The sequence below is a fragment of the Electrophorus electricus genome, unplaced genomic scaffold (genome assembly GCF_041902795.1).
Source record: "Electrophorus electricus isolate QZ-2024a unplaced genomic scaffold, ASM4190279v1 Scaffold100, whole genome shotgun sequence".
Classification (NCBI taxonomy): Eukaryota; Metazoa; Chordata; class Actinopteri; order Gymnotiformes; family Gymnotidae; genus Electrophorus; species Electrophorus electricus.
In genome coordinates this window covers 281,687-291,686 of record NW_027658382.1, presented here as the reverse complement: position 1 = coordinate 291,686, position 10,000 = coordinate 281,687, and the positions used below count along the sequence as shown (strand labels likewise).

The following is a 10,000-nucleotide window of genomic DNA, read 5'->3' as shown; positions in this document are numbered from 1 at the left end:
GTGTGCCCAGGCCCAGAGCTACTTTGCTGGGCATGACTGTGTTTGACCTCTTGGGCCTGGAAGTCTGGTAGTAGTAGTAGTAGTAGTAGTAGTAGTAGTAGTAGTAGTATGATTTAAAGGTACAAAGTGAATGAAGTGTGCCCAGGCCCAGAGCTACTTTGCTGGGCATGACTGTGTTTGACCTCTTGGGCCTGGAAGTCTATTTCTAGGCTTATATAAAGGGTCAAACTTCTTGAAGTGTGCCCAGGCCCAGAGCTACTTTGCTGGGCATGACTGTGTTTGACCTCTTGGGTCTGGAAGTCTGGTGGTAGTAGTAGTAGTATGATTTAAAGGCACAAAGTGATTGAAGTGTGCCCAGGCCCAGAGCTACTTTGCTGGGCATGAATGTGTTTGAACTCTTGGGCCTGGAAGTCTGGTAGTAGTAGTATGATTTAAAGGCACAAAGTGATTGAAGTGTGCCCAGGCCCAGAGCTACTTTGCTGGGCATGACTGTGTTTGACCTCTTGGGCCTGGAAGTCTGGTGGTAGTAGTAGTATGATTTAAAGGCACAAAGTGATTGAAGTGTGCCCAGGCCCAGAGCTACTTTGCTGGGCATGAATGTGTTTGAACTCTTGGGCCTGGAAGTCTGGTAGTAGTAGTAGTAGTAGTAGTAGTAGTAGTAGTAGTAGTAGTAGTATGATTTAAAGGTACAAAGTGAATGAAGTGTGCCCAGGCCCAGAGCTACTTTGCTGGGCATGACTGTGTTTGACGTCTTGGGCCTGGAAGTCTGGTAGTAGTAGTATGATTTAAAGGTACAAAGTGAATGAAGTGTGCCCAGGCCCAGAGCTACTTTGCTGGGCATGACTGTGTTTGACCTCTTGGCTCTGGAAGTCTATTTCTAGGCTTATATAAAGGGTCAAACTTCTTGAAGTGTGCCCAGGCCCAGAGCTACTTTGCTGGGCATGACTGTGTTTGACCTCTGGGGCCTGGAAGTCTGGTAGTAGTAGTATGATTTAAAGGCACAAAGTGATTGAAGTGTGCCCAGGCCCAGAGCTACTTTGCTGGGCATGACTGTGTTTGACCTCTTGGGCCTGGAAGTCTGGTAGTAGTAGTAGTAGTAGTAGTAGTAGTAGTAGTAGTATGATTTAAAGGTACAAAGTGAATGAAGTGTGCCCAGGCCCAGAGCTACTTTGCTGGGCATGACTGTGTTTGACGTCTTGGGCCTGGAAGTCTGGTAGTAGTAGTATGATTTAAAGGTACAAAGTGAATGAAGTGTGCCCAGGCCCAGAGCTACTTTGCTGGGCATGACTGTGTTTGACCTCTTGGCTCTGGAAGTCTATTTCTAGGCTTATATAAAGGGTCAAACTTCTTGAAGTGTGCCCAGGCCCAGAGCTACTTTGCTGGGCATGACTGTGTTTGACCTCTGGGGCCTGGAAGTCTGGTAGTAGTAGTATGATTTAAAGGCACAAAGTGATTGAAGTGTGCCCAGGCCCAGAGCTACTTTGCTGGGCATGAATGTGTTTGAACTCTTGGGCCTGGAAGTCTATTTCTAGGCTTATATAAAGGGTCAAACTTCTTGAAGTGTGCCCAGGCCCAGAGCTACTTTGCTGGGCATGACTGTGTTTGACCTCTTGGGCCTGGAAGTCTGGTAGTAGTAGTAGTAGTAGTAGTAGTAGTAGTAGTAGTATGATTTAAAGGTACAAAGTGAATGAAGTGTGCCCAGGCCCACAGCTACTTTGCTGGGCATGACTGTGTTTGACCTCTTGGGCCTGAAAGTCTATTTCTAGGCTTATATAAAGGGTCAAACTTCTTGAAAGTGTGCCCAGGCCCAGAGCTACTTTGCTGGGCATGACTGTGTTTGACCTCTGGGGCCTGGAAGTCTGGTAGTAGTAGTATGATTTAAAGACACAAAGTGATTGAAGTGTGCCCAGGCCCAGAGCTACTTTGCTGGGCATGAATGTGTTTGAACTCTTGGGCCTGGAAGTCTGGTAGTAGTAGTATGATTTAAAGGTACAAAGTGAATGAAGTGTGCCCAGGCCCAGAGCTACTTTGCTGTGCATGACTGTGTTTGACCTCTGGCTCTGGAAGTCTATTTCTAGGCTTTATAAAGGGTCAAACTTCTTGAAGTGTGCCCAGGCCCAGAGCTACTTTGCTGGGCATGACTGTGTTTGACCTCTGGGGCCTGGAAGTCTGGTAGTAGTAGTATGATTTAAAGGCACAAAGTGATTGAAGTGTGCCCAGGCCCAGAGCTACTTGCTGGGCATGATTCTGTGACCTCTTGGGTCTGGAAATGTGGTACTTTGAAGGATTAAAAGAGTGAAACGGTCTGAAGTGTGCGCAGGTGTAAAGCAACCTTGCTAGGCATGAAGGTGTGACCTCCAGGGCCTGGAAGTCTGGTGGTAGTAGTAGTATGATTTAAAGGCACAAAGTGATTGAAGTGTGCCCAGGCCCAGAGCTACTTTGCTGGGCATGACTGTGTTTGACCTCTTGGGCCTGGAAGTCTGGTGGTAGTAGTAGTATGATTTAAGGCACAAAGTGATTGAAGTGTGCCCAGGCCCAGAGCTACTTTGCTGGGCATGACTGTGTTTGACCTCTTGGCTCTGGAAGTCTATTTCTAGGCTTATATAAAGGGTCAAACTTCTTGAAGTGTGCCCAGGCCCAGAGCTACTTTGCTGTGTATGACTGTGTGACCTCTTGGCCCTGGAATTCTGGTGGTAGTAGTAGTATGATTTAAAGGCACAAAGTGAATGAAGTGTGCCCAGGCCCAGAGCTACTTTGCTGGGCATGACTGTGTTTGACCTCTTGGGCCTGGAAGTCTGGTAGTAGTAGTATGATTTAAAGGCACAAAGTGATTGAAGTGTGCCCAGGCCCAGAGCTACTTTGCTGGGCATGAATGTGTTTGAACTCTTGGGCCTGGAAGTCTATTTCTAGGCTTATATAAAGGGGACAAACTTCTTGAAGTGTGCCCAGGCCCAGAGCTACTTTGCTGTGTATGACTGTGTGACCTCTTGGCCCTGGAATTCTGGTGGTAGTAGTAGTAGTAGTAGTATGATTTAAAGGTACAAAGTGAATGAAGTGTGCCCAGGCCCAGAGCCAGGCCTGGGCAGCAGGGGGCGCTCCTGGCCATGCCCAGCGAGTTTCGTGCGAATCGGACCTGGTCCGGAAGAGATACGAAGGGAAAACTCATTACTCGTCGGGGTGGCACATCCAGGCTCTCGACCCTCCCAAAGCGTCCGACCAGGGTGCACCCTGCCGGGCATGGTTAGCCGCCAGCCCCCTTCCTGGAGGTCTGGTTGGCACGGGGTTTTGATTTATCGGTTTCATATCTCTGGGCTCCTTGGGAGCAGAAAGTCGGTTGAGGGCCCTTTGGAAAGAGCCGGGGCTGCCGTTTAACGCTGTCCAAGCGGCAGGCGAAGCGCACCCACCGTTTTTACGCTATGATTTTTTAAAACCGCCGGGGCGGCAAACACAGGGCCGGTCGGGTTTGAAGACGAATATCTCTTCGGCCCTTGGGAGGAGAGAAGCAGCGCGGGTCACCTTTGAACGCGCTCGCTGCCAGGAACGTCTGGCGTAAAAGTTTCGTGGGAATCGGACGTTCCTAGGCTGAGAAGCGAGCGCCCGCCCTCGGGCGGTCGGGGGCCCCTTTCTCATTCCCCGTCTGGGCTAAAAATACGAGGTCGGACCCGATGGACTCGGGAGACTGGAGAGTACCAGGGAGACCCTGGAAGCAGGCGACCCGACCCACGCTTCGCTGTCTCCTCGGCCCTCGGGAGTAGAAGCGCGGGGACGGTGGCGTGGGCAGCAGGGGGCGCTCCTGGCCATGCCCAGCGAGTTTCGTGCGAATCGGACCTGGTCCGGAAGAGATACGAAGGGAAAACTCATTACTCGTCGGGGTGGCACATCCAGGCTCTCGACCCTCCCAAAGCGTCCGACCAGGGTGCACCCTGCCGGGCATGGTTAGCCGCCAGCCCCCTTCCTGGAGGTCTGGTTGGCACGGGGTTTTGATTTTTCGGTTTCATATCTCTGGGCTCCTTGGGAGCAGAAAGTCGGTTGAGGGCCCTTTGGAAAGAGCCGGGGCTGCCGTTTAACGCTGTCCAAGCGGCAGGCGAAGCGCACCCACCGTTTTTACGCTATGATTTTTTAAAACCGCCGGGGCGGCAAACACAGGGCCGGTCGGGTTTGAAGACGAATATCTCTTCGGCCCTTGGGAGGAGAGAAGCAGCGCGGGTCACCTTTGAACGCGCTCGCTGCCAGGAACGTCTGGCGTAAAAGTTTCGTGGGAATCGGACGTTCCTAGGCTGAGAAGCGAGCGCCCGCCCTCGGGCGGTCGGGGGCCCCTTTCTCATTCCCCGTCTGGGCTAAAAATACGAGGTCGGACCCGATGGACTCGGGAGACTGGAGAGTACCAGGGAGACCCTGGAAGCAGGCGACCCGACCCACGCTTCGCTGTCTCCTCGGCCCTCGGGAGTAGAAGCGCGGGGACGGTGGCGTGGGCAGCAGGGGGCGCTCCTGGCCATGCCCAGCGAGTTTCGTGCGAATCGGACCTGGTCCGGAAGAGATACGAAGGGAAAACTCATTACTCGTCGGGGTGGCACATCCAGGCTCTCGACCCTCCCAAAGCGTCCGACCAGGGTGCACCCTGCCGGGCATGGTTAGCCGCCAGCCCCCTTCCTGGAGGTCTGGTTGGCACGGGGTTTTGATTTTTCGGTTTCATATCTCTGGGCTCCTTGGGAGCAGAAAGTCGGTTGAGGGCCCTTTGGAAAGAGCCGGGGCTGCCGTTTAACGCTGTCCAAGCGGCAGGCGAAGCGCACCCACCGTTTTTACGCTATGATTTTTTAAAACCGCCGGGGCGGCAAACACAGGGCCGGTCGGGTTTGAAGACGAATATCTCTTCGGCCCTTGGGAGGAGAGAAGCAGCGCGGGTCACCTTTGAACGCGCTCGCTGCCAGGAACGTCTGGCGTAAAAGTTTCGTGGGAATCGGACGTTCCTAGGCTGAGAAGCGAGCGCCCGCCCTCGGGCGGTCGGGGGCCCCTTTCTCATTCCCCGTCTGGGCTAAAAATACGAGGTCGGACCCGATGGACTCGGGAGACTGGAGAGTACCAGGGAGACCCTGGAAGCAGGCGACCCGACCCACGCTTCGCTGTCTCCTCGGCCCTCGGGAGTAGAAGCGCGGGGACGGTGGCGTGGGCAGCAGGGGGCGCTCCTGGCCATGCCCAGCGAGTTTCGTGCGAATCGGACCTGGTCCGGAAGAGATACGAAGGGAAAACTCATTACTCGTCGGGGTGGCACATCCAGGCTCTCGACCCTCCCAAAGCGTCCGACCAGGGTGCACCCTGCCGGGCATGGTTAGCCGCCAGCCCCCTTCCTGGAGGTCTGGTTGGCACGGGGTTTTGATTTATCGGTTTCATATCTCTGGGCTCCTTGGGAGCAGAAAGTCGGTTGAGGGCCCTTTGGAAAGAGCCGGGGCTGCCGTTTAACGCTGTCCAAGCGGCAGGCGAAGCGCACCCACCGTTTTTACGCTATGATTTTTTAAAACCGCCGGGGCGGCAAACACAGGGCCGGTCGGGTTTGAAGACGAATATCTCTTCGGCCCTTGGGAGGAGAGAAGCAGCGCGGGTCACCTTTGAACGCGCTCGCTGCCAGGAACGTCTGGCGTAAAAGTTTCGTGGGAATCGGACGTTCCTAGGCTGAGAAGCGAGCGCCCGCCCTCGGGCGGTCGGGGGCCCCTTTCTCATTCCCCGTCTGGGCTAAAAATACGAGGTCGGACCCGATGGACTCGGGAGACTGGAGAGTACCAGGGAGACCCTGGAAGCAGGCGACCCGACCCACGCTTCGCTGTCTCCTCGGCCCTCGGGAGTAGAAGCGCGGGGACGGTGGCGTGGGCAGCAGGGGGCGCTCCTGGCCATGCCCAGCGAGTTTCGTGCGAATCGGACCTGGTCCGGAAGAGATACGAAGGGAAAACTCATTACTCGTCGGGGTGGCACATCCAGGCTCTCGACCCTCCCAAAGTGTCCGACCAGGGTGCACCCTGCCGGGCTAAGAGAACAGCCAGGTGAACCCTGGAGGTTCCGAACTCCAGACCCCTGGACCCGACGGCTCAGTCCGCCTCAGGTGCACTACAGAGGTCCTCGGGCTGTCCCTGAGTGCATTAAAACGGAAATCAGAATTACTCCCCCGGGTGGCACTTCCAGGCTCTCGACCCTCCCAAAGTGTCCGACCAGGGTGCACCCTGCTGGGCATGGTTAGCCGCCAGCCCCCTTCCTGGAGGTCTGGTTGGCACGGGGTTTTGCAAATAGGTCCCGTCGGGTATATGGGAGAGCAAAGAGAATCAATGGGGTCCAAGCACTAAATTCATCCAGTGGCGTTCTCTGGAAGCCCAAGGGGAGTCCGAGGGGTGTTCGGCCGGCAAGGGGAGCTCTCCCTCGGACACATGATCAAACGCCTGTCCCCTACCGGAAAGTGGTGTGCTCTGGATGCCCCCCCCCCCCCCCCATCCCCCGAGGGGGGTGCTTATCCCGCGAGGGGAGCCCTCCTCGGGTTAAGTGAACCATCATGCCGATTCCCCTATGGAAGTGGGCACATCCAGGCACACAGTCTGCTTTGCTCTCCCCGACCCGAGTGCGTCTGTTGGGCTGAGTGTACGCCCAGGCAACTGGATCCAATGGCTCAGTCCGCCGCAGCGTGCTTCGACGATGGGTCGTACAGCCATGCCACCAGGGTGGGCGTGTTTGTAAATGTACCAGTGGATTCTCGTCGGCCTGCCACATCCATGGTATCGACCCACCAGGCCTGTCCGACCAGGGGTTGACCCTGGACGGGCACGGTCTGTGGTTTGGCCCTTGTCCTAGATGAAATCGGGCACGGGGTTTTCTGGCCAGGTACCATCGGGTTACTGGGAGAGCGGCTTCGGTCTCCAGGTGAGACCAATGGTGAAGCAGCACGAGGCAATGGAGAGCATGCAAAGCGATGGGGAAGCCATGCACGGCAATGGCCACGAAAAAAAAAAAAAAATCACCACGGAAGGAACGTGAAGAACAAGGAGGAGTGTAGTGACACTGCCCAAAGCTGCCCGGTGTTGCAGGGGTCTATTGGTGTGTTGCTTCCTTGTTTGGTAGAGTGGAGTACCAGACCCGCCAGGGGTAGGCAAACCATTCCCCCTACGGTAAGTGAGGAGCCAGCCATTTGACGAGCGGGTGTCCACGTGTACGGGTGCGAGCGCTATCCCCCCACACGGGGTTAGGCCACGGCCTTAGGTGGACGTCTGCCGACCAGCCCCGGCTGATCCAGAACTTCTGATGTGGAGAGCGGTTTTGACAGATCCTCCCTGGTTCTAGCGGGTCAAGCCTCTGATGGGGGGTGGGGGTTATTTGTAACCCATCCCAGAACTCTCTGGGGGAGACTCAGACGGCCAGTCTGTCTACTCAGTTGTCCTATACTGGTGTCTGTGGTTTGGGAGGAAGGGAGTGCCCTGCTTTGTTGGCCTCCTCTTCAAACCTACCTGGGCCCACGAATCACTCTTCTTGGTTACATCACGAAACGTAGGTTGAGCGAGGCTAGGGGGGAGGGAATTCGACGAGGTCTTTCCCTTGTCCCCCCACCAGCGGCCCACGAAAATCAAAACGGCGTGAAGAGAGGGAACGCCGAAAGCACCTGGAGTCGGCCGTCCGCACCTCCGGAGGAGGTGGACGGGGTACGGTGCGGGCATGACCGGATGGGACAGCTTTGCATCAAGGTGAGAGGTCGGCGTCCGAAGGCCAGAGGGCGGTGCGCGAGCACGTTTACACTGGCCGCGGAAGCTGTCCTGGGTAGCCCTGTATGGCGTCTGGACCTGACGGCGCACGCACTTACAACCCGCTGCTTCCTAGCCCCCGGAAGGGGAGGCGGATGTCACTCGTGGTTCATCCCAGACCACGGTGCAAACTACCTGGTTGATCCTGCCAGTAACATATGCTTGTCTCAAAGATTAAGCCATGCAGGTCTAAGTGCACACGGCCGGTACAGTGAAACTGCGAATGGCTCATTAAATCAGTTATGGTTCCTTTGATCGCTCCACACGTTACTCGGATAACTGTGGTAATTCTAGAGCTAATACATGCAAACGAGCGCTGACCCTTCGGGGGATGCGTGCATTTATCAGACCCAAAACCCATCCGGGGGGCTCGGGCCCCCCGGCCGCTTTGGTGACTCTAGATAACCTCGGGCCGATCGCGCGCCCTCCGCGGCGGCGACGTCTCATTCGAATGTCTGCCCTATCAACTTTCGATGGTACCATAGTCGGCTACCATGGTGACCACGGGTAACGGGGAATCAGGGTTCGATTCCGGAGAGGGAGCCTGAGAAACGGCTACCACATCCAAGGAAGGCAGCAGGCGCGCAAATTACCCATTCCCGACACGGGGAGGTAGTGACGAAAAATAACGATACAGGTCTCTTTCGAGGCCCTGTAATCGGAATGAGCGTATCCTAAACCCATGGGTGAGGACCCATTGGAGGGCAAGTCTGGTGCCAGCAGCCGCGGTAATTCCAGCTCCAATAGCGTATATTAAAGTTGCTGCAGTTAAAAAGCTCGTAGTTGGATGTCGGGAGTGGGCTGGCGGTCCGCCGCGAGGCGTGCCACCGCCTGTCTCAGACCCTGTCTCCCGGTGCCCCCCGGATGCCCTTGGCTGGGTGTCCGGACGGGGCTCGGAGCGTTTACTTTGAAAAAATTAGAGTGTTCAAAGCGGGCCCGCTTCTCGCCTGAATACCTGAGCTAGGAATAATGGAATAGGACTCCGGTTCTATTTTGTGGGTTTCCTGAACCAGGGCCATGATTAAGAGGGACGGCCGGGGGCATTCGTATTGCGCCGCTAGAGGTGAAATTCTTGGACCGGCGCAAGACGGACGAAAGCGAAAGCATTTGCCAAGAATGTTTTCATTAATCAAGAACGAAAGTCGGAGGTTCGAAGACGATCAGATACCGTCGTAGTTCCGACCGTAAACTATGCCGACCCGCGATCCGGCGGCGTTATTCCCATGACCCGCCGGGCAGCGTGAGGGAAACCACGAGTCTGTGGGTTCCGGGGGGAGTATGGTTGCAAAGCTGAAACTTAAAGGAATTGACGGAAGGGCACCACCAGGAGTGGAGCCTGCGGCTTAATTTGACTCAACACGGGAAACCTCACCCGGCCCGGACACGGAAAGGATTGACAGATTGATAGCTCTTTCTCGATTCTGTGGGTGGTGGTGCATGGCCGTTCTTAGTTGGTGGAGCGATTTGTCTGGTTAATTCCGATAACGAACGAGACTCCGGCATGCTAAATAGTTACGCGGCCCTCCGCGGTCGGCGTCAAACTTCTTAGAGGGACAAGTGGCGTTCAGCCACGCGAGATGGAGCAATAACAGGTCTGTGATGCCCTTAGATGTCCGGGGCTGCACGCGCGCCACAATGGTTGGATCAGCGTGTGCCTACCCTACACCGAGAGGTGCGGGTAATCCGCTGAACCCCATTCGTGATGGGGACTGGGGATTGCAATTATTCCCCATGAACGAGGAATTCCCAGTAAGCGCGGGTCATAAGCTCGCGTTGATTAAGTCCCTGCCCTTTGTACACACCGCCCGTCGCTACTACCGATCGGATGGTTTAGTGAGGTCCTCGGATCGGCCCCGCCGGGGCTCCTCGCGGGCCTTGGCGGAGCGCCGAGAAGTCGATCAAACTTGACTATCTAGAGGAAGTAAAAGTCGTAACAAGGTTTTCGTAGGTGAACCTGCGAAAGGATCATTAACGGGTAACGCTGTCCGGCGTGCCTCCTCTCCCGACCCCCTCGACTTCGCCGTCCCCCCGCGTCGGGGCCCAGGGTCGAAAGGGTCTTCGGGGTTGCTGTTACACGTGGTCGCTTGCAGGTCAGGCTGGACAGAAGGCATAAAGGAGGAGCCTAGTCCCTCCCACCCCTTCCTCGTCCTCCGCCTCTTCCTCCGCGTCGTCCTTCAGCACCCCCCCCCCGCAGGCCCCGGTATTCTCTGGGTTCCAGCGCGAGAGACGCG

General features: G+C 55.9%; 1 non-coding gene across 1 annotated transcript; it reads left to right on the top strand.

Annotated features, from left to right (window-relative positions):
* The first annotated feature begins 7,901 nt into the window (after window positions 1-7,901).
* Window positions 7,902-9,740, top strand: LOC145653963 (18S ribosomal RNA). Its single transcript, XR_014120206.1, has one exon. It is a non-coding gene; the product is annotated as an 18S ribosomal RNA (ribosomal RNA).
* The last annotated feature ends 260 nt before the right edge of the window (window positions 9,741-10,000 follow it).